At 43.5% G+C, this 20,186-nt stretch overlaps 1 protein-coding gene across 6 annotated transcripts in view; it reads left to right on the top strand.

Annotated features, from left to right (window-relative positions):
* LOC135507555 (type II inositol 3,4-bisphosphate 4-phosphatase-like) overlaps positions 1-20,186 on the top strand; it is a 369,267-nt gene that overhangs the window by 131,067 nt on the left and 218,014 nt on the right. The window lies entirely within an intron of this gene.

Below are 20,186 nucleotides of genomic sequence, written 5' to 3'. Positions count from 1 at the left end.
GTAGAGGGGTTCTGGTTCTTCTTCCTGACGGTCTCACAGTAGAGGGGTTTTGGTTCTTCTTCCTGACGGTCTCACAGTAGAGGGGTTTTGGTTCTTCTTCCTGACTGTCTCACAGTAGAGGGGTTCTGGTTCTTCTTCCTAACTGTCTCACAGTAGAGGGGTTCTGGTTCTTCTTCCTGACGGTCTCACAGTAGAGTGGTTCTGGTTCTTCTTCCTGACTGTCTCACAGTAGAGGGGTTCTGGTTCTTCTTCCTGACTGTCTTACAGTAGAGGGGTTCTGGTTCTTCTTCCTGACTGCCTCACAGTAGAGTGGTTCTGGTTCTTCTTCCTGACTGTCTCACAGTAGAGGGGTTCTGGTTCTTCTTCCTGACTGTCTCACAGTAGAGGGGTTCTGGTTCTTCTTCCTGACTGTCTCACAGTAGAGAGGGGTTCTGGTTCTTCTTCCTAACTGTCTCACAGTAGAGGGGTTCTGGTTCTTCTTTCTTCCTGACTGCCTCACAGTAGAGGGGTTCTGGTTCTTCTTCCTAACTGTTCTTCTTCCTGACTGTCTCACAGTAGAGAGGGGTTCTGGTTCTTCTTCCTGACTGTCACAGTAGAGGGGTTCTGGTTCTTCTTCCTGACTGTCTCACAGTAGAGGGGTTCTGGTTCTTCTTCCTAACTGTCTCACAGTAGAGGGGTTCTGGTTCTTGACTGTTCCTGACTGGTCTCACAGTAGAGGGGTTCTGGTTCTTCTTCCTGACTGTCTCACAGTAGAGGGGTTCTGGTTCTTCTTCCTGACTGTCTCACAGTAGAGGGGTTCTGGTTCTTCTTCCTGACTGTCTCACAGTAGAGGGGTTCTGGTTCTTCTTCCTGACTGTCTCACAGTAGAGGGGTTCTGGTTCTTCTTCCTAACTGTCTCACAGTAGAGGGGTTCTGGTTCTTCTTCCTGACTGTCTCACAGTAGAGGGGTTCTGGTTCTTCTTCCTGACGGTCTCACAGTAGAGGGGTTCTGGTTCTTCTTCCTGACTGTCTCACAGTAGAGGGGTTCTGGTTCTTCTTCCTGACGGTCTCACAGTTCTTCTTCCTAGTAGAGGGTTCTGGTTCTTCTTCCTGACTGTCTCACAGTAGAGGGGTTCTGGTTCTTCTTCCTGACTGTCTCACAGTAGAGGGGTTCTGGTTCTTCTTCCTGACGGTCTCACAGTAGAGTGGTTCTGGTTCTTCTTCCTGACTGTCTTACAGTAGAGGGGTTCTGGTTCTTCTTCCTGACTGTCTCACAGTAGAGGGGTTCTGGTTCTTCTTCCTGACTGTCTCACAGTAGAGTGGTTCTGGTTCTTCTTCCTGACTGTCTCACAGTAGAGTGGTTCTGGTTCTTCTTCCTGACTGTCTCACAGTAGAGTGGTTCTGGTTCTTCTTCCTAACTGTCTCACAGTAGAGGGGTTCTGGTTCTTCTTCCTGACTGTCTCACAGTAGAGTGGTTCTGGTTCTTCTCCCTGACTGTCTCACAGTAGAGTGGTTCTGGTTCTTCTCCCTAACTGCCTCACAGTAGAGTGGTTCTGGTTCTTCTCCCTGACTGTCTCACAGTAGAGTGGTTCTGGTTCTTCTTCCTGACTGTCTCACAGTAGAGGGGTTCTGGTTCTTCTTCCTGACTGTCTCACAGTAGAGGGGTTCTGGTTCTTCTTCCTAACTGTCTCACAGTAGAGGGGTTCTGGTTCTTCTTCCTGACGGTCTCACAGTAGAGTGGTTCTGGTTCTTCTTCCTGACTGTCTCACAGTAGAGTGGTTCTGGTTCTTCTCCCTGACTGTCTCACAGTAGAGGGGTTCTGGTTCTTCTTCCTGACTGTCTCACAGTAGAGGGGTTCTGGTTCTTCTTCCTGACTGTCTCACAGTAGAGGGGTTCTGGTTCTTCTTCCTGACTGTCTCACAGTAGAGGGGTTCTGGTTCTTCTTCCTGACGGTCTCACAGTAGAGGGGTTCTGGTTCTTCTTCCTGACTGCCTCACAGTAGAGGGGTTCTGGTTCTTCTTCCTGACGGTCTCACAGTAGAGGGGTTCTGGTTCTTCTTCCTGACTGTCTCACAGTAGAGGGGTTCTGGTTCTTCTCCCTGACTGTCTCACAGTAGAGGGGTTCTGGTTCTTCTTTCTTTTCGACTGTTAGAGATGGTTTCATGTATATTTTATACTTCTGCAATGGGAGAGTTCTATTTTTGGTCGATGCATTGTTGCCCATGACAAGTTTCACTGTGTCGATGTCTGACAGGGTGGGTTATGTGAATCTTAGCTGCAGTGCTCTGAGTAGAGGGAAGAGGTTCATTGGCTTGGGAGGTGGGGGGGGGAGAGGGGAGCCATAATCTTTCATCTTGACCACCCCCCGGGCATTGGAAAATGTGTTATCAGTAAAGCCAGTGTATTTTCCTGACCAGGTGATATAACCAGGTAAAACTGGGGTTCAGAGTTGTTCCTGGTCAGGTCAGTTGTCCAGAACAACTCCTGGCCCTAGTTATTGGGTCTGAGTGTGTAACTCTGTAACTCAGTCAAGTCATCATTTAAATGAAAATGTGTCTCTGCTCATCACAAAGATATCAATTTAATCTGTTATAGAGATAATAAAACACCATATTAATACACATCACTGTTGTAGAGTTAAAATCAACAACATATGGACATGTTTTCCTTTCAACACTCTGGACATTTCTGTCTACCCACAATGCCTGCTGAGCAGACCAGCAACGTGTAGCCGGAGAGCAGCTGGCCAGTCAGATTGCAATTTGAGTGCTGGTGCACACATACAGGGACTCCCAGCTCGGTTTCATTTCTAGATAGATTATCTGCAGTTAAGGACCGTGTGTGTGTGTGTGTGTGTGTGTGTGTGTGTGTGTGTGTGTGTGTGTGTGTGTGAGTGTTACAGACTTCCAAGGAATGGGCGAGGCATTACACTATTAGAGTGTGTGTGTGTGTTGTGTGTGTGTGTGTGTGTGTGTGTGTGTGTGTGTGTGTGTGGAGGGGGTGTATCGTCCCATGGCAGGAGACTCTCTCAGACAGTTGGCTTCACCCATTCCCTTGACCCTCATCATATTCACACACACACACACACACACACACACACACACACACACACACACACACACACACACACACACACACACACACACACAGTGTACAAACAAATATATGGTCGCCTTGGCCTGTTAACCATTGTACTGCATAACACATTTAATTTAAGTGACAATAGAATTGACTGGAGTAGAGCTGAATAAATATGCACTGTGAGTCTTCGTGTAGTGATGCAATGCTTCTCCAGAGGTTGTGAAGAGGCTTCTGTTCTAATGTAAATGTTCTGGAACAATGGAGTCAATCTGCTGGACAGCTGCTGAGGAAAGGGTGACATGTTTGTATAATTGCAGTGGTTGTGTGTTGTGTGTGAGCGCATGCAAGCGGGTGCGTATCACTCTCTCTCTGTGTGTGTGTGTGTATGTCGGCCTACCCCCCCCCCGTCTTCTTCCTTTGATCCATCATACTGTAAATACCAGTTTTGTCTACCTAGTCCCTAAATTACATGTGTATTTTATTCAACTGCCATTCAACATTTTGACTGAAAGGGCTTTTGTTGCTCAGGGAAAACATGATTATCTGGAAGCTCTTAGCTTGAGCTACATGTGTTTTTATTGATAGAGTCTGGCAGTTCTATTATTCATGCCTTCCATTTCTCTCTCGCTTGATTGATACATGAAATGATATTGCCAGAAGTACCAGGAATACATCCATTGAAAACTGCAAAGAAAAGGAGTTTCTTGGTAATCCGTGAAAGCTGAGGGCTCTTCGCCTACCTGGGGTTCAAGCTACAGTATATTCTTGGAGCATAAAATGATAATAACAAAAACAGCCACCCTGTCACTTGTTTTAGTACACAGCTGTGTGAAGTGGTTAGGAAAATGTAATCCCTCTCAAATTCATAGACATCCCTCTAGATCCAAGGACTGGCAGTGAGGGAGAGATTCACAGGCCCCAGACTGCACCTTTAAGGGCAAAAGCCATTGAGCTGAAGGGCAGTTTGGCTGAATAAAGCCTTGCCAGTAAGCGTTGAGTACATTTCATAACGGGATGAGATGATTCTAGGTTCGGTCTCGGCAAATAAAAAAGTCAATGGCTTGGCAATGATGTCGATGGTTCAGCAGGACTCGTATCACAACAAGCTAATCACCCGTGACAAATAAAACAATGATTCCAGCCAAAATGATTTCTTTCTGGCCCTTATTATCAATTACCATCAGAGTGGGTGATTTAGAGAGAACGGTACGAATGAATCGCTCTTTTGTGCGTTCTACTCCACCCGGCTGGAATGTCTTCTCACTTTAACCGTACGAAGAGAAGGTTTCTGACAAGCTGACATGCTCGTGTTCTGTAAAGGAAATGAGTGAAGACAGTTGATGTACAGCTCAGGACCGTAAGGGGATAGGTGGGGACGAGTCGAGAGAATACGCTGTGCATCTGTGATCAAGGACTCTCGTAGGAGTCGGATAGAGGTGAAAGAAAGAGGGAACTGAGTGAAAGAGGGGCCTGCCACATTCTTTCCACATCATCTATGCCCTATGACGTTGCTCATTTAGCGCTGCCTTCCCTCGTAGGATGATATACAGTGAGTGTCGAAGGCATTAAGGACCCCCCTCGCTCTCAGAACAGCCTCAAATCGTCAGGGCATGGACTCTACAAGGTGTTGAAAGTGTTCCACAGTGATTCTGTACCAGGTTGACTCCAATGCTTCCCACATTTGTGTCAAGTTGACTGGATGTCCTTTAGGTGGTGGACCATTCTTGATACCATTGGGAAACAGTTAAACATGAAAAACCCAGCAGCGTTGCAGTTCTTGACACACTCAAACTGGTGCGCTTGGCACCAACTACCATACCCCTTTCAAAGGCAGGTAAATCTGTTGTCGTCACCCTCTGAATGGCACACCATCCAGGTCTCAATTGTCTCAAGCCTTAAAAGTCCTCCTTTGACCTGTACCCTCCCATTCATCTACAGGTGGTGGATTTAACAAGTGACATCAATAAGGGATCATAGCTTTCACCTGGATTCTATGTCATGGAAAGAGCAGGTGTTCCTAATGCTTTGTACACTCAGTGTATATTCTGATGGATCTGCGCAGGGTAGATTCTGACGTGCACTGCCCTATGTTAGCCTCTTTTCCTAGAGGGTGTTCTCCAAGCGAAAGCTCGTGTTTTTTTTTTTACACTTGACACATCAGCCATGTCCACATGTGTGCTGAAGTTTGTATGCGATCTGCGTTTTAGACAACAACATAGTCAACACTCGTAATCCTCTCTTTTAGTACTATGCATGTTTTCAAAGACCAAGGTGGCAGGATATCCTGCAAAAGGGCTACCAACTATTCTGTTTGTTATTTTAGCACAATTAAATAGGAACTCTGTATACTTTGAATGCAAAAGGGAAGAGTCTTGAGAGATTTACAATAACCTAATATTTAACCTCATAACGATCTTTGAACAAATATAGCTGCTACTCGGGAGCGAGGTCACTAAGGGGAGAATTTAGAATGCTAAAAAGTAGTTCCTATCAGTTACCCAAAACGCTTCAGCACGCCTCGGATTTTTCAGCAGCAGAACCATTAGCATTATTTCCACTTGTTGCCTAGTAACTGTGGAGGAATGATTCGGTGTCAAACGGTGTGCCCGGCACTCCAAACTAATCACGCATTAGGCTTTTTATTCATTAATTCGACCACAAATTCAGCTTGAAGTTATGCATGTATATCAACATCATACCTACAGCAGGTCTGAACAGTACTGTCAACACATTGAGGTGGACTGAGTTCACATTATGTATTACCGTTATAATTGTTTGTCACTATTGCATGGACTTTGTTTGGCCTAAACACTACAGACATTGTGGAACTAAGACCTACATAGACATCCATAGTATGAATCTGCATACGGACACCATGGCCTTTAGTTGTACTGTAGCCTGATTGGTTGTAGTCACTGTGCCTAATCTCCCTGTGGACTTTGTTTGACCGCTACAGTCTCTCAGGCAGTCATGGTGTGTGGAAGGACAATTTTCTCTTTAGAGGTCTAAACAGTGGGAGGATTCTGCATAAAACACCCTCCTGGTCAGTGTCTGATTGGTTGAAGCCAGTAGCCTCCGAACATCAGAATTCCCAATGGCCCTGTGCCACAACAGGAAGTCTCTCTCTCAGTGGCCTCCAGGGGGAAGTCTCCGTGGAGAGGGCTGGTGCTGCGTCAGGATGCCCAGCTTGGCAGCTCCTCCTCTGGGTACCGTGTTCTGGGGTTTAGGCAGGGTCCACGGGCAGTCCACCCAGCTGAGATGAGACTCACACCCCAGGGGAGTGGAGGAGATGTGGGGGAGAGGAGGAGAGGTAAGGGGGTGGGTTGAAGGGGGGTTTCAAAACCTTCCCAACACACTCTGTCAACTGCCAATTAAAGCTTGATTAATCGGCTTCCCTCATTAGCTGTCGCTCGGCACACAAATTAGGTGCGGCTGTCTTTTGATTAATGCCAACGCCGATGTTGTCCTTCATTTCTCATTCAGGTAATCTGTGTGTTACCTCTGAGCTATACACAGAGGGGAAATAACCACTTCACACACACAGAGGGGGCATTTCAAAACCCCTTACTGTGCTTTTTAAGTTTTTCTTTTTAACTTTGCAAATAGTTTTTGTCAATGTGGATCAAGCTTTACTCTGATCACTAGTGTTGATGATCATGGCCATTTTATAATTAGTGTAAGCGAGGTGCAGGAAGCCATTTTAACTACAGTACAGTAGATCTCTTCATCTACTTCTGTCTAGTAATGTTCTGAGAGAAACACACTTCTAACAAGTTGAAGGTAGCCTCTATTTTGGAAATGACCTCGGCTAGATCTTAGAAAACGGCTTCCTATTCCCTACAAAGTGCTCTACTTTGTTTGCCAAATAGGGTGCCATTTTGGATGTACCCTGGATGTTGGAACAACGGATACACACATTCAACGTTTCAAAAGAGTGGAGCCCCATAGTATATTTGGATGCAATTGGCGCAGGACGCAGTTGCTCCAGCCAAATGCTATGCCAAGCCCACGGGCTTTAATTTCTTCTCCGCAATAAGTCTGGATCGGAGTACCTCCACGACGATTTCTAGAACGTAAACACATTCTAACCATTCTGACTGGTCCAGAAACCAATGGGTTGGGCAAGAGCCAGAACACATGTGGGCTTTGATACTTTGATTGGTTAGAGATTATCCAATCACTGAAGACTTTGTTTTCTACAACACCCCGCATTTTGACATCCCCACAAATGACTTCAATGATGGCAGTCTCAGACTGAAGTATGTGGTGAACATAGAGCCGTTTGGGTCACCAGGCAACCGGTGTATAACTCCCTGTACTGTAGCTCCTTTAACAAAGGCCCAATCATCATTTCAACTCAGCATGGATACAGGATAAAGGAAGGGAAGTGGCCAATTTGTTTCCCAGAAAAAGAACCACCAATTTGAAGGCAAAGTCTCTTCAGCATGGATGCAAACAGTCAACATCTGTTACTGTATGTCAATCTGACATGGTGCAAACACACTTCAATGATTGACTGGAGCCGTTTCTTCTGTTAAGACACTCAATCAGCATCGATTTAAGTAAGTCCAAAGCCAGGTGAGACGTGTGCAATTTTATTTATAATTTGTATAGAGCAGGGGTCTCTATCCTTTTCTAGCATGAGAGCTACTTTTAACAAAAATTCAACGTTGCGAGCTACTCGTTTTTTTCTAGCTTTCAGATAAGCACATTATTTTCTTCCCGGGTGCTTAGTGTACAAGTGAAAGTAGTTTTCTGTCAATATATATAGTAATATAATGGTTAATTAACAACTCTAAGGGGGGCCATATAAAATCTGTGATTATTTTCCAAATTATGTTTAATATTTTTTCAATTTATGTTTTCTCAGTTTTATTTTGGGGAGTGGGGGGGGGGGGTCACTGAACAATTGTTCATAGATAAACAACAAAATTGGATGTTATGAGTCCATGTCAATTGCTAAATATCCGCAGAAGACAAAACAAATGTAGGTTTGGAAGAAAGCTTATAAATAGATTTTTGAGTGTAATTCCCCTTTAATTTAACTGTCCCTTTAATTGCACAGGAACGTGTCGATCGAGCTTAATGCGATGGTTCTGTACTGCTGCTGTTCATTTCATGGCAGTTAACAAATAATAAATAATAGATACAAATGATATACTCACTCATGGTATACCTTTGCCAGGTAAGCCGCCTTTGTCGTTAGCATTTAATGGATAAGGCTTTTGGGGAAAGTATTTCTGTCAACTCACAAGATGGTTATCACATCAAGTGTAGTGATAGACAAACGCGTGCGCCACACAGACAGACGGGCAATATTGCTGCAAATGTATTGGCAGATGTTGTGTTAGGATTGGCTTTTTAAGCCAATAGTGGCTAACCATGGGTGGAATAATGTCAATGTTGTGTTGATTCGTTAGTAGCTGGGAGCTTGCGGTGTCGAATACTTGTGAGATTTGCAATGGAACACATGAAAAATTGCGTATACTTTCGGGAATTGTTTGCCCGAGCTACTCATAGGTGGGCTGTGAGCTACTAGCTCTCCTGTTGGAGACCCCTGGTATAGATTATCATTCGCTAGTCAGCTCCTCACTTTATGGTGTGTGTTCTTTATTTGGGAGACTTCACAGAATCAACATCTGTCCATTAATTCGACATCTTTCACGCGTCTAACATCATATGGTTGTCATTTTCTCTGTTTAATTGACCTGTCAGCTGTATAGACTCTCTCCACAACATGAATTGCCATTGTAGTAATATAACAGGGATTATATTTTCCACAGACCTGATGGTGAACTGAACAGGTGTGAAAATGGCTGCGGCAGATGCAAATAATGTTGTCAAGTTAATTGAAGCGCTGATATAATTATCGTGATTAATAATCCTCATCTGGAGAGTGGTGTATTTGTCTCCCATAGCAACCCCCACTCTCTCCTGTTCTCTCCCCATTTGCCCTTCTAATGGAATTTAGAATCCATGTAAGGTCACAGAGGCGATGTTTTTAAACAAATTCCCTGTGAATTCGTCTTGAAAAGTGTCAATGTATTCACAATTTTCCTCTCGCTCTTTTTTTCTTTCTTTTTTCTTTCTTTTTTCTTCTTTCTTTCTTTCTTTCTTTCTTTCTTTCTTTTCTGTTTCTTTGTCTCCTTCGCTCCATATCTCCCTCTTTTTCTTCTCTCCATCTCTCTCCCTTTCCATCTTTCTTCTCTCCATCTCTCTCTCTATCTCTCTCCCTTTCCATCTTTCTTCTCTCCATCTCTCTCTCTATCTCTCTCCCTTTCCATCTTTCTTCCCATCTCTAGCTCTCTCCCTCTCTATCTAAAATGTTACGGACTTCATAAAGTCAGTAGTTGAGTTTAATGCCTGTGGCTTTGGTCCTATCACTCTGTGAAGCGATGCGGATAGAGATGTCCACTGTCACATGTCAATCCTCAGTAGAGTGTGATATTAGGTGAGATCCCAGGACCTGTCAGAGATCCTCTGAGCCTTTGAACTGGAGAGGATCAAACACTGTTGAGCAACTCCCCAGTTCTATACCACACTTCAAATCAAACTGTATTAGTCACAATACAATAGGTGTAGACCTTACAGTGAAATGCTTACTTACCAGCCCCAATTCAACAATGCAGTTTAAAAACAATACGGATAAGAATTAAAAGTAACAAGTAATTAAAGAGCAGCAGTAAAATAACAATAGCGAGACTATATTAGTTTTGGCGGTATGTACTTGTAGGTAGAGTTATTAATGTGACTATGCATAGATAATAACAGAGAGTAGCAGTGGTGTAAAAGAGAGGGGGGTGCAAATAGTCTGGGTAGCCATTTAAATGAGATGTTCAGGAGTCTTATGGTTTGGGGGTAGAAGCTGTTTAGAAGCCTCTTGGACCCTAGACTTGGCGCTCCGGTACCGGTTGCCGTGCGGTAGCAGAGAGAACAGTCTATGACTTGGGTGGCTGGAGTCTTTGACAATTGGATGTGCTGCTATGATTGAGAGAGACATGGAGCAAGAGAGAGGAAAAGAGAGAGAGAGAGAGAAATGATGAAACGTAGGGTAAAGCTGAGGAACAGAGGGAGTGGATCTTCTATGGCCCCTGGGAAAATAGAAGTGTGTGTTTCTGTGCGCGACTGCGCGCATCTCTGTTCTTCTGCCTCCTCCGTTCTAACGTGGCTTTCTTCAGCCCTGTGTGGCTCCAGCCCATTAATTTAACTCCAACATATCTAATATTAAGATCTGGGTTGTTGGTGAACGTCACAATGTAGAATCCATCCGATGGAATAGCACCAGAGAGATGGCACCGCATCGTAGTTGGCTGTGTTGTTTTGTTCTGCCTGGCGATGCAGCCTTTCCTCCATGACAACAGGTTAGACATGGTGGAGGCTCTGATTTGAGATGGATACACATTCTGGAACAGTAGTTTTCATATTGTGTTCCAGAAACTAACCCTGATGGCAGATGCTTTGTGGCCTCCTGGAGCAACCAAGGTCGAAAGGCTATGATGTTTTTTTTGTGGGCTGACACACACGTGTACTGACACACACACTTGCTTGCAAGCACGCATATACACACACACACACACTCACACCTCACGCTGTTTCTAGCCCACGGTGATGAAGGAAATGTATTAGCCCAGGGGAATCCAATACCGGAACGTTGACTGTCTGCTCCAGTCTGGTGACAACATTACTAAGAGGATGTGTTGTCCCTGTCACCCCATACCATATGTCACACTGTCTGTTACCTCAACGACAGTCGCTATGTCACTACGGATCCACAAGGACTGTTAGTCACACGGCCCTGTCTCAAACTGTGGTTCAATCCATCTATTTAACTGGCTCCTGTACCTCACTTCGTAGTGGCCCATGACTGCTACGTTGTTGTGTCTGTCTGTCTACATGCCACTGTCAGTGTTGTAGTAGAGGAGGATACTCCTAATGGAATGCAAAAATCAACTGTTATCTGTACTCTTGTCTGTCTGTCTGCCAAAGGTCAAAATCATCATTTAAAAAAATAACGCCGTTGACAGTACATTTGAAAGGTTGTTCGTCATTCAAATAATGATCAGACTAAAAGCTAAGTTATTATTTCAGTTTACAACCATACAATTTACTCACCCCAAACCCCAGGGAGTCACAGAAAAACACCATATTTTCAGATAAAAGTCTTGGCTATTTTAGGATGATAAATTAGCGATGATTGTGGCCATTGCATCGGAGCAGAAAGTAATTTGCTTTAATGCTGAAGGACTTTAATCCAGATCGAGCCAGCCAATTAGCCTAACGGGCTGCATTACATCTGGCGTGGTCAGACCTCTTAGTATTTTCATGACTCACCCACCCCCTCCCTTTCTTGCCTTCTATCACTTCACTCAATTATTTTCTCCTTCTATTCCTCTATTCCCTATATCTCTCTCTAACTCTCTGTACCTTTCCTTACCTCTCTCTCTCTCTCTCTCTCTCTCTCTCTACTCTCTCGCCCTCGACCTGTTCGCCCTTTCTCTCGCTCTCTCCTGTCTGTCTCTATTTTTCTCGCTCTCGGTCTCTCTCTCCATTTGGACACCATTTGTGTCATAAAGAAGAAGCTCTTTGAGAGTATCATGGTACCAAGAGTGTTGTTAGTAAGTTCCATACAGCAGGCTGCTATTCTGCTATTCCATCCACTCTTTTGATCTAATAAAAAGCATTCAGGAAATATTTGTGTCCATTTCACTGACTGGGCAAAGAGACACCAACAACCTAAAGAGGAAATGGAATTAAATTGTGTGATTTGGGCTTATTTCTGATGTCACACGGTTTGAATGGGGTCATTGATTGAATGATAAATCATATTCTTTTTTTCTACCCCTTTTGTCTCCCCAATTTGGTGTTTTCCCAATTGGTAGTTACAGTCTTGTCTCATCTCTGCAACTACTGAACGGACTCGGGAGAGGCGAAAGCCGAGAGCCGTACGTCCTCCAAAACACAACCTAGCCAAGCCGCACTGCCTCTTGACACAATGCCCACCAATGTGTTGGGGGAAACACCATACACCTGGCAACCGTGTCAGCATGTACTGCGCCCGGCCCGCCACAGGAGTCGCTAGTGAGCGATGGGACAAGGACATCCATGCCGGCAAAACTCTTCCCTAACCCGGATGATGCTGGGCCAACTGTGCACCGCCCCATGGGTCTCCCAGTCGCGGCCGGCTGGACTCGAACCCAGCTACCATTGCGATGACGTGGGGTATCAGTCTACTTAGTGACACCCAGAGAACATTAGCGTCGGAGCTCTTATTGCGGTACTCTGAAACAACTGTGAATTGAGCCACATTCGTCAACCTATGTGTATTGAACACTATTCCCAAGGAAAAACAATACTGCGTGGATGTTTAGGAGGCTGATAATGCTGAGGAGGACGTTGGGAAAAAATATCTTTGGTATTGAGTAAACTGATATCCCATTATTTGATTCCCAATCCTTAGGTAAAGATGTACAGTGCAAAATGAATGTCAATACACACAATAGGCTGACTGGGGGAGGTGATTTCACACAGTCACAGTCTGTCAGTCACAGTCTGTAAGAATAATGAAAATGACAGTTTTTACTGGTCATTGTTTTCAGGCTGGTTGTATTGGTGTTAGCTAGGTACTAAGCTAAAGCTAGCTAGCTACCCCAGAAGTTGCAGTCAAACAACTGATGCTTTATTACCAACGCGGTATTGTAAACACATTGTTCGTGGCCGGTGTTTGCTTGTTTGCAGACTTTTTTGTACAGATTTGACAGTGCTACTGATAGTAGTGGTGTCGCTTAGCTTGCACATGTAAATTCAGAACACGCCACATTCTATAATACAACTGTTATTTGACGTGTCAAGTGAAAAGCTTATTTAACTCGTCAAACAGTGTTGTTTGACGTATCCTTTTTGACACGCAAAGACACAAACGGCGTTCAATAGTATGTCGTGACGCTAATAGCAGTGAAGCTATTACTGCTGTGAGGCAACATCTGAAAAATAGTGCACTTGGTAGTGTGTACCGGTGCTCGACTCTGCGCGATAGCCAACGACAGAGAACGGTTGATTGTCAAGGGCAAAGAATCCCATTATCTTGGCGTTAATGGATTTCGCCTTTGAGTTGTCTCGCTGAAATGTTCTTACTCTTTCAAATGACTGCTGGACTTGTTGACTGCTCGATCCACACAGCAGACATTGTGGGCCAAGTTAGGAATGCTGTGTTTTACGTGGCGTCATTACGTCATGTGCGTACGTTATATACTGTACGTGTGCACATCAGCTTTGACATTAGTTTTGCCCATCGGCGTTAAACTAGACATCGGGCCGATACCGATATTGGCATTTTTGAGCTAATATCGGCCGATACCTATATATCGTGCATCCCTAAATGAGACCCTGTTGATATTTCACTTTGAATTTGACCGTGTGTTAATTAAACGATGTGTTGCACTTCCAACAATATGAATGCTTCAACCAGAACAGCGCTACATTGCTCTGACATCCCATTTCTCAGCAGAGTGGCTCGGGTAAATGCTAAAACATTGTTTTATTTATGACAAAACCACTTGAATCTCGACTTTGTTTGTGTTGGTTTGCGTTTGTAAACAAGTCAAGGTGACTACTCTCACCTTGACAAGTCAATCAGCATTCTAATACTGTAGGTAGGAAAATGGCTGGTACTGGCTGCAATTTACATACATTTACTCACTGAGCCTGTACATAGTCAAGGTTTTTATAAGGTTTTGATCAGTACTGTCGATTTGGGGCCAGATAGCACTGCATTTTGCTTTGTGCTTGTTTCCCAATAAGCAATGTAGTTTTGTTTTGACTATGTTGTAATTTGTTTTATTCTGATTGATTGGATGTTCTGGTCCTGAGGCTTCAGTTTGTTAGTAGAACAGGTTAGTGAACTCAGCCCCAATTTGTTTTTTAATGGTGTAGAATGGCCTGCGTGCTTTCTCTCTCAGTTCATCCACTGCCTCATTAAGGTGTCCAGTTGAGCTTATTTTTAAACCTAAGTAATTGTAGTGTGTACAGTACTCTATATATTGTGTACCAATTGAGAACTTTGGTCTAATTCGCTGAGATCTGGATCTTCTCTCGAAAATCATTATTTTAGTCTTTTTGGGGTTTACTGCCAGGGCCCAGGTCTGGCAGTACTGCTCCAGCAGGTCCAGGCTCTGCTGTAGGCCATGTGCTGTGGGTGGCAGCAGGCATAGGTCATCTGCGAAGAGTAAACTCTGAATTGTGGAGACTAACACCAGGGGCTGAGGATTTTTCTAGAATAGTGGCCAATTTGTTGATGTAAATATTGAGTGCAGGGCTCAGATAGCAACCCTGTTGAAGGCCCTGCCCCTGGTTAAAGAATTATGTTCTTTTCTTGCCAATTTTAATGCTGCACTTATTGCCTGTATACATTGATCTAATTATGTCATATGTTTTACCCCCTACACCACTTTCAATAACTTTGTAGAACAGTCCTGAATGCCAAATAGAATCAAATGCTTTTTGGAAGTCGATAAAGTAAGCGTATATTTTGGTGGACATGTTTTTCAGAGTGTGTAGGGTGTAAATATGATCAGTTGTGCAATGTTTTGGTATAAATCCAACTAGGCTTTTCCTCAAGACCTTGTGCTTATTAAGGTAGTTTAAAACTCGTACATTTATAATGCTACAGAAAACCCCAGGTTACTGTTCACACAAATGCCTCTGTAATTGTGAGGGTCAAATTTGTCTCTGTTCATAAGGATTGGGGTTATGAGTCCTTGATTCCAGATGTCAGGGAAATAACCTACACTCAAGATCAAATTAAACACTTTTAATATATCCAATTGAAATTTTGCACTAGTGAGTTTGAGCATCTCATTTAGGATGCCATCAGGTGGAGCCTGAAGTTTCTTATAGAGCTCCTGGTCAGTAATGGAGGAGTCCAATGGATTTTGATTGTCCTTTCATAGCTTTTTCTAATCCATTCAACTTCTCATGAATTTGGCATTGTTCTGCGTTTGTGTCAATTTGAACAGTGTTGTAGAGTGTTTTAAAAGGTGTTGTCCATATGTCACCATTCTGTATCGCTAATTCCTCTTGTTTAAATTATTATTATTTTTTCTTCCAATTTTGCCAGAAGTTGTTTGTGTTTATGGACTCCTCAATTAGTGTCAGCTGCTTGCTGTTGTACTCTGCTTTTTTGGTTCTGTACTTTTCTCACAGTAATGAAGGCGTAATTCACCATTATTTGGGTCTCTGTGTTTTTGGTTGGATAGTGTTCTAAGTTTTTTGATTATAATTTTACAATCTGCATCAAACCAATCTGTTTTGTTTTTTATCAATTTCAATTGTTCTTCTTTTGCCGTTGAATATATATATATATATAAAATTTCAGTCTCTCGATGTGCAAAACTGATAGAGACATACCCCAAGCGACTTACAGCTGTAATCGCAGCAAAAGGGGGCGCTACAAAGTATTAACTTAAGGGGGCTGAATAATTTTGCACGCCCAATTTTTCAGTTTTTGATTTGTTAAAAAAGTTTGAAATATCCAATAAATGTCGTTCCACTTCATGATTGTGTCCCACTTGTTGTTGATTCTTCACAAAAAAATACAGTTTTATATCTTTATGTTTGAAGCCTGAAATGTGGCAAAAGGTCGCAAAGTTCAAGGGGGCCGAATACTTTCGCAAGGCACTGTATATATATATAGATAGCTGTGTATATAGATAGCTGTGTAGGGAAGCAGACTGAGCACCTCTCTCTCTCTCTCTCTCTCTCAACACATGTGTCATAGAGACGAGTCTCTTTGAGAGTATCAAATGTATTTATATAGCCCTTCTTACATCAGCTGATATATCAAAGTGCAGGTTTAGAAGCACGTATCATGGTACCAAGAGTGTTGTTAGTCATTTTCATACAACAGGCTGCTATTCTTCTTTTCCGTTAACTCTTTTGATCTAATAAGAAGCATTCAGGAAACATTTGAGTACATTCCCCTGACCGGGCAAAGAGACAGTGATTCAGGGCTATTTCTGATGTCACATGGTTTGAATGGGATCATTGATTGACTCTCAAAGCTGTTGATTTAAACTGGGATCAAAACAAGACTCACTTAAACGTGAATGATCTTTTGCTATATATATATATATATATATATATATATATTTACACACACATATATATATATATATACTGCTCAAAAAAATAAAGGGAACACTTAAACAACACAATGTAACTCCAAGTCAATCACACTTCTGTGAAATCAAACTCTCCACTTAGGAAGCAACACTGATTGACAATACATTTCACATGCTGTTGTGCAAATGGAATAGACAACAGGTGGAAATTATAGGCATTTAGCAAGACACCCCCAATAAAGGAGTGGTTCTGCAGGTGGGGACCACAGACCACTTCTCAGTTCCTATGCTTCCTGGCTGATGTTTTGGTCACTTTTGAATGCTGGCGGTGCTTTCACTCTAGTGGTAGCATGAGACGGAGTCTACAACCCACACGTGGCTCAGGTAGTGCAGCTCATCCAGGATGGGACATCAATGCGAGATGTGGCAAGAAGGTTTGCTGTGTCTGTCAGCGTAGTGTCCAGAGCATGGAGGCGTTACCAGGAGACAGGCCAGTACATCAGGAGACGTGGAGGAGGCCGTAGGAGGGCAACAACCCAGCAGCAGGACCGCTACCTCCGCCTTTGTGCAAGGAGGAGCACTGCCAGAGCCCTGCAAAATGACCTCCAGCAGGCCACAAATGTGTATGTGTCTGCTCAAACGGTCAGAAATAGACTCCATGAGGGTGGTATGAGGGCCCAAAGTCCACAGGTGGGGGTTGTGCTTACAGCCCAACACCGTGCAGGACGTTTGGCATTTGCCAGAGAACACCAAGATTGGCAAATTTGCCACTGGCGCCCTGTGCTCTTCACAGATGAAAGCAGGTTCACACTGAGCACATGTGACAGTCTGGAGACGCCGTGGAGAACATTCTGCTGCCTGCAACATCCTCCAGCATGACCGGTTTGGCGGTGGGTCAGTCATGGTGTGGGGTGGCATTTTTTTGGGGAGCCGCACAGCCTTCCATGTGCTCGCCAGAGGTAGCCTGACTGCCATTAGGTACCGAGATGAGATCCTCAGACCCCTTGTGAGACCATATGCTGGTGTGGTTGGCCCTGGGTTCCTCCTAATGCAAGACCATGCTAGACCTCATGTGACTGGAGTGTGTCAGCAGTTCCTGCAAGAGGAAGGCATCGATGCTATGGACTGGCCCGCCCGTTCCCCAGACCTGAATCCAATTGAGCACATCTGGGACATCATGTCTCGCTCCATCCACCAACGCCACGTTGCACCACAGACTGTCCAGGAGTTGGCGGATGCTTTAGTTCAGGACTGGGAGGAGATTCCTCAGGAGACCATCCGCCACCTCATCAGGAATATGCCCAGGCATTGTAGGGTGGTCATACAGGCACGTGGAGGCCACACACACTACTGAGCCTAATTTTGACTTGTTTTAAGGACATTACATCAAAGTTGGATCAGCCTGTAGTGTGGTTTTCCACTTTAATTTTGAGTGTCACTCCAAATCCAGACCTCCATGGGTTGATAAATTTGATTTCCATTGATAATTTGTGTGTGATTTTGTTGTCAGCACATTCAACTATGTAAAGAAAAAAGTATTTAATAAGAATATTTCATTCATTCAGATCTAGGATGTGTTATTTTAGTGTTCCCTTTATTTTCTTGAGCAGTGTGTGTATCCTAGGAAGCCTAGGAAACACATTCAGTATCTATATATGTCTACAGTTGAAGTCCGAAGTTTACATACACCTTAGCGAAATACATTTAAACTCAGTTTTTCACAATTCCTGACATTTTATCCAAGTAAAAATTCCGTCTTAGGTCAGTTAGGATCACCACTTTATTTTAAGAATGTGAAATGTCAGAATAATAGTAGAGTGAATGATTTTTGTTTCATCAGACCAGAGGACATTTCTCCAAAAATTACGATCTTTGTCCCAATGTGCAGTTGCAAACCGTAGTCTGGCTTTTTTTATGGTGGTTTTGGAGCAGTGGCTTCTTCCTGGCTGAGCGGCCTTTCAGGTTATGTCGATATAAGACTCGTTTTGCTGTGGATATAGATGCTTTTGTACCTGTTTCCTTCAGCATCTTCACAAGGTACTTTGCTGTTCTTCTGGGATTGTTTGGGCACTTTTCACACCAAAGTATGTTCATCTCTAGGAGACAGAATGCGTCTCCTTCCTGAGCGGCATGACGGCTGCGTGGTCCCATGGTGTTTATACTTGCGTACTATTGTTTGTACAGGCATTTGGAAATTGCTCCCAAGGATGAACCAGACTTGTGGAGGTCTCAATTTTTTTTCTGAGGTCTTGGCTGATTTCTTTTCATTTTCCCATGATGTCAAGCAAAGAGGCACTGAGTTTGAAGGTAGGCCTTGAAATACATCCACAGGTACACTTCCAATTCACTCAAAATTATGTCAATTAGCCTATCAGAAGCTTCTAAAGCCATGACATAATTTTCTGGAATTTTCCAAGCTGTTTAAAGGCACAGTCAACTTAGTGTATCTATATACAATCGTTGAATGTCACTATTTTAGCTGTTTTCTAATGAGATCATTTTGATATTTCACCTTGAATTTGACCTTGACCGTGTGTCAATGCTTCAACCAGAACAGTGTTACGTTGTTCTGACATCCCATTTCTCAGCAGAGAGGCTCGGCTAAATGCTAAAACACTGTTTTCCCTTTCCTCTCGTACACACAAACTGGGTGACAAATACCGCTTGAATTTGACTTTGTTTGTGTTCGTAGACCAGTCAAGGTGACGACTTTCACCTTGACAAGCCTATCAGAATTCTAATGTAGGTAGAAATACACATGATACTTGCAGCAATTTACATAAGGCCTACAAACGTGTGTGTGTGTGTGTGTGTGTGTGTGTGTCGTCCTTGCATGCATGCATGTGTGAGTCATAAGTGCTTGCATGTATGCGTATGTCTGCATCCGTGCATGTTTCTGCCTGCATTCAACTGTACATCTACTTCCTGCAGTATGGTATAACTCATCTAAGGAAGAGATGATATTCTACAGAGTGAACCCGTTGTCTTGGCGTGTGTCCCAGTGCATAGCCCTGTGTCTCTCACACTCTCATCCTCCAAAGATCAGAGAATGCTAGATGGACCAGTTCACTGAGACTCCAGTACATCAAGGAAGCAAAGGTCTTTACAGCAAAGACAGTTTTATGCCTTAGCACCATTCATACAGAGTTAGCCCATTAACTCCTGTAGCTTCCTCTTGACTCTTCTTCAATTCTCCCTTGTTGTAGCCTTTTTATTTTCTGTGCCTGTACAGTTGCTTATTCTGTAAAATCGACCCTTCGAGGGGGAATTACACATAAAAAGAACAACCTTCTGTCATATTTTGCTGTTTTAATGGATTTTTGTTCTATTGAGTAATGTTACTCAGGGTTACGATTTCACTAAATAATGTGCTATAGTGACAACGCATTTGCAGAGCGGATCAATTCTTGTTTGTCTGCCAGAATGTTGCTAGTTGGATAAAGTGCACCATTTGGACATGGTCCAATGTCCTGATTCAGATGTCTCACCCTGTAGTCCTAGAGCACTGTAGTCAGATATTACACCCTGTCTAGTAGTCCTAGAGCACTGTAGTCAGATATTACACCCTGTCTAGTAGTCCTAGAGCACTGTCGTCAGATATTACATTGTCTAGTAGTCCTAGAGCACCGTAGTCAGATATTACACACTGTTTAGTAGTCCTAGAGCACTGTAGTCAGATATTACACCCTGTCTAGTAGTCCTAGAGCACTGTAGTCAGATACCCTGTCTAGTAGTCCTAACCTGTCAGATATTACATTGTCTAGTAGTCCTAGAGCACTGTAGTCAGATATTACACCCTGTCTAGTAGTCCTAGAGCACTGTAGTCAGATATTACACCCTGTCTAGTAGTCCTAGAGCACTGTCGTCAGATATTACATTGTCTAGTAGTCCTAGAGCACCGTAGTCAGATATTACACACTGTTTAGTAGTCCTAGAGCACTGTAGTCAGATATTACACCCTGTCTAGTAGTCCTAGAGCACTGTAGTCAGATATTACACCCTGTCTAGTAGT

The sequence above is a fragment of the Oncorhynchus masou genome, chromosome 21 (genome assembly GCF_036934945.1).
Source record: "Oncorhynchus masou masou isolate Uvic2021 chromosome 21, UVic_Omas_1.1, whole genome shotgun sequence".
NCBI lineage: Eukaryota > Metazoa > Chordata > Actinopteri > Salmoniformes > Salmonidae > Oncorhynchus > Oncorhynchus masou.
The sequence above is the reverse complement of the archived record's forward strand: the minus strand, read 5'-3'. Positions and strand labels throughout refer to the sequence as shown.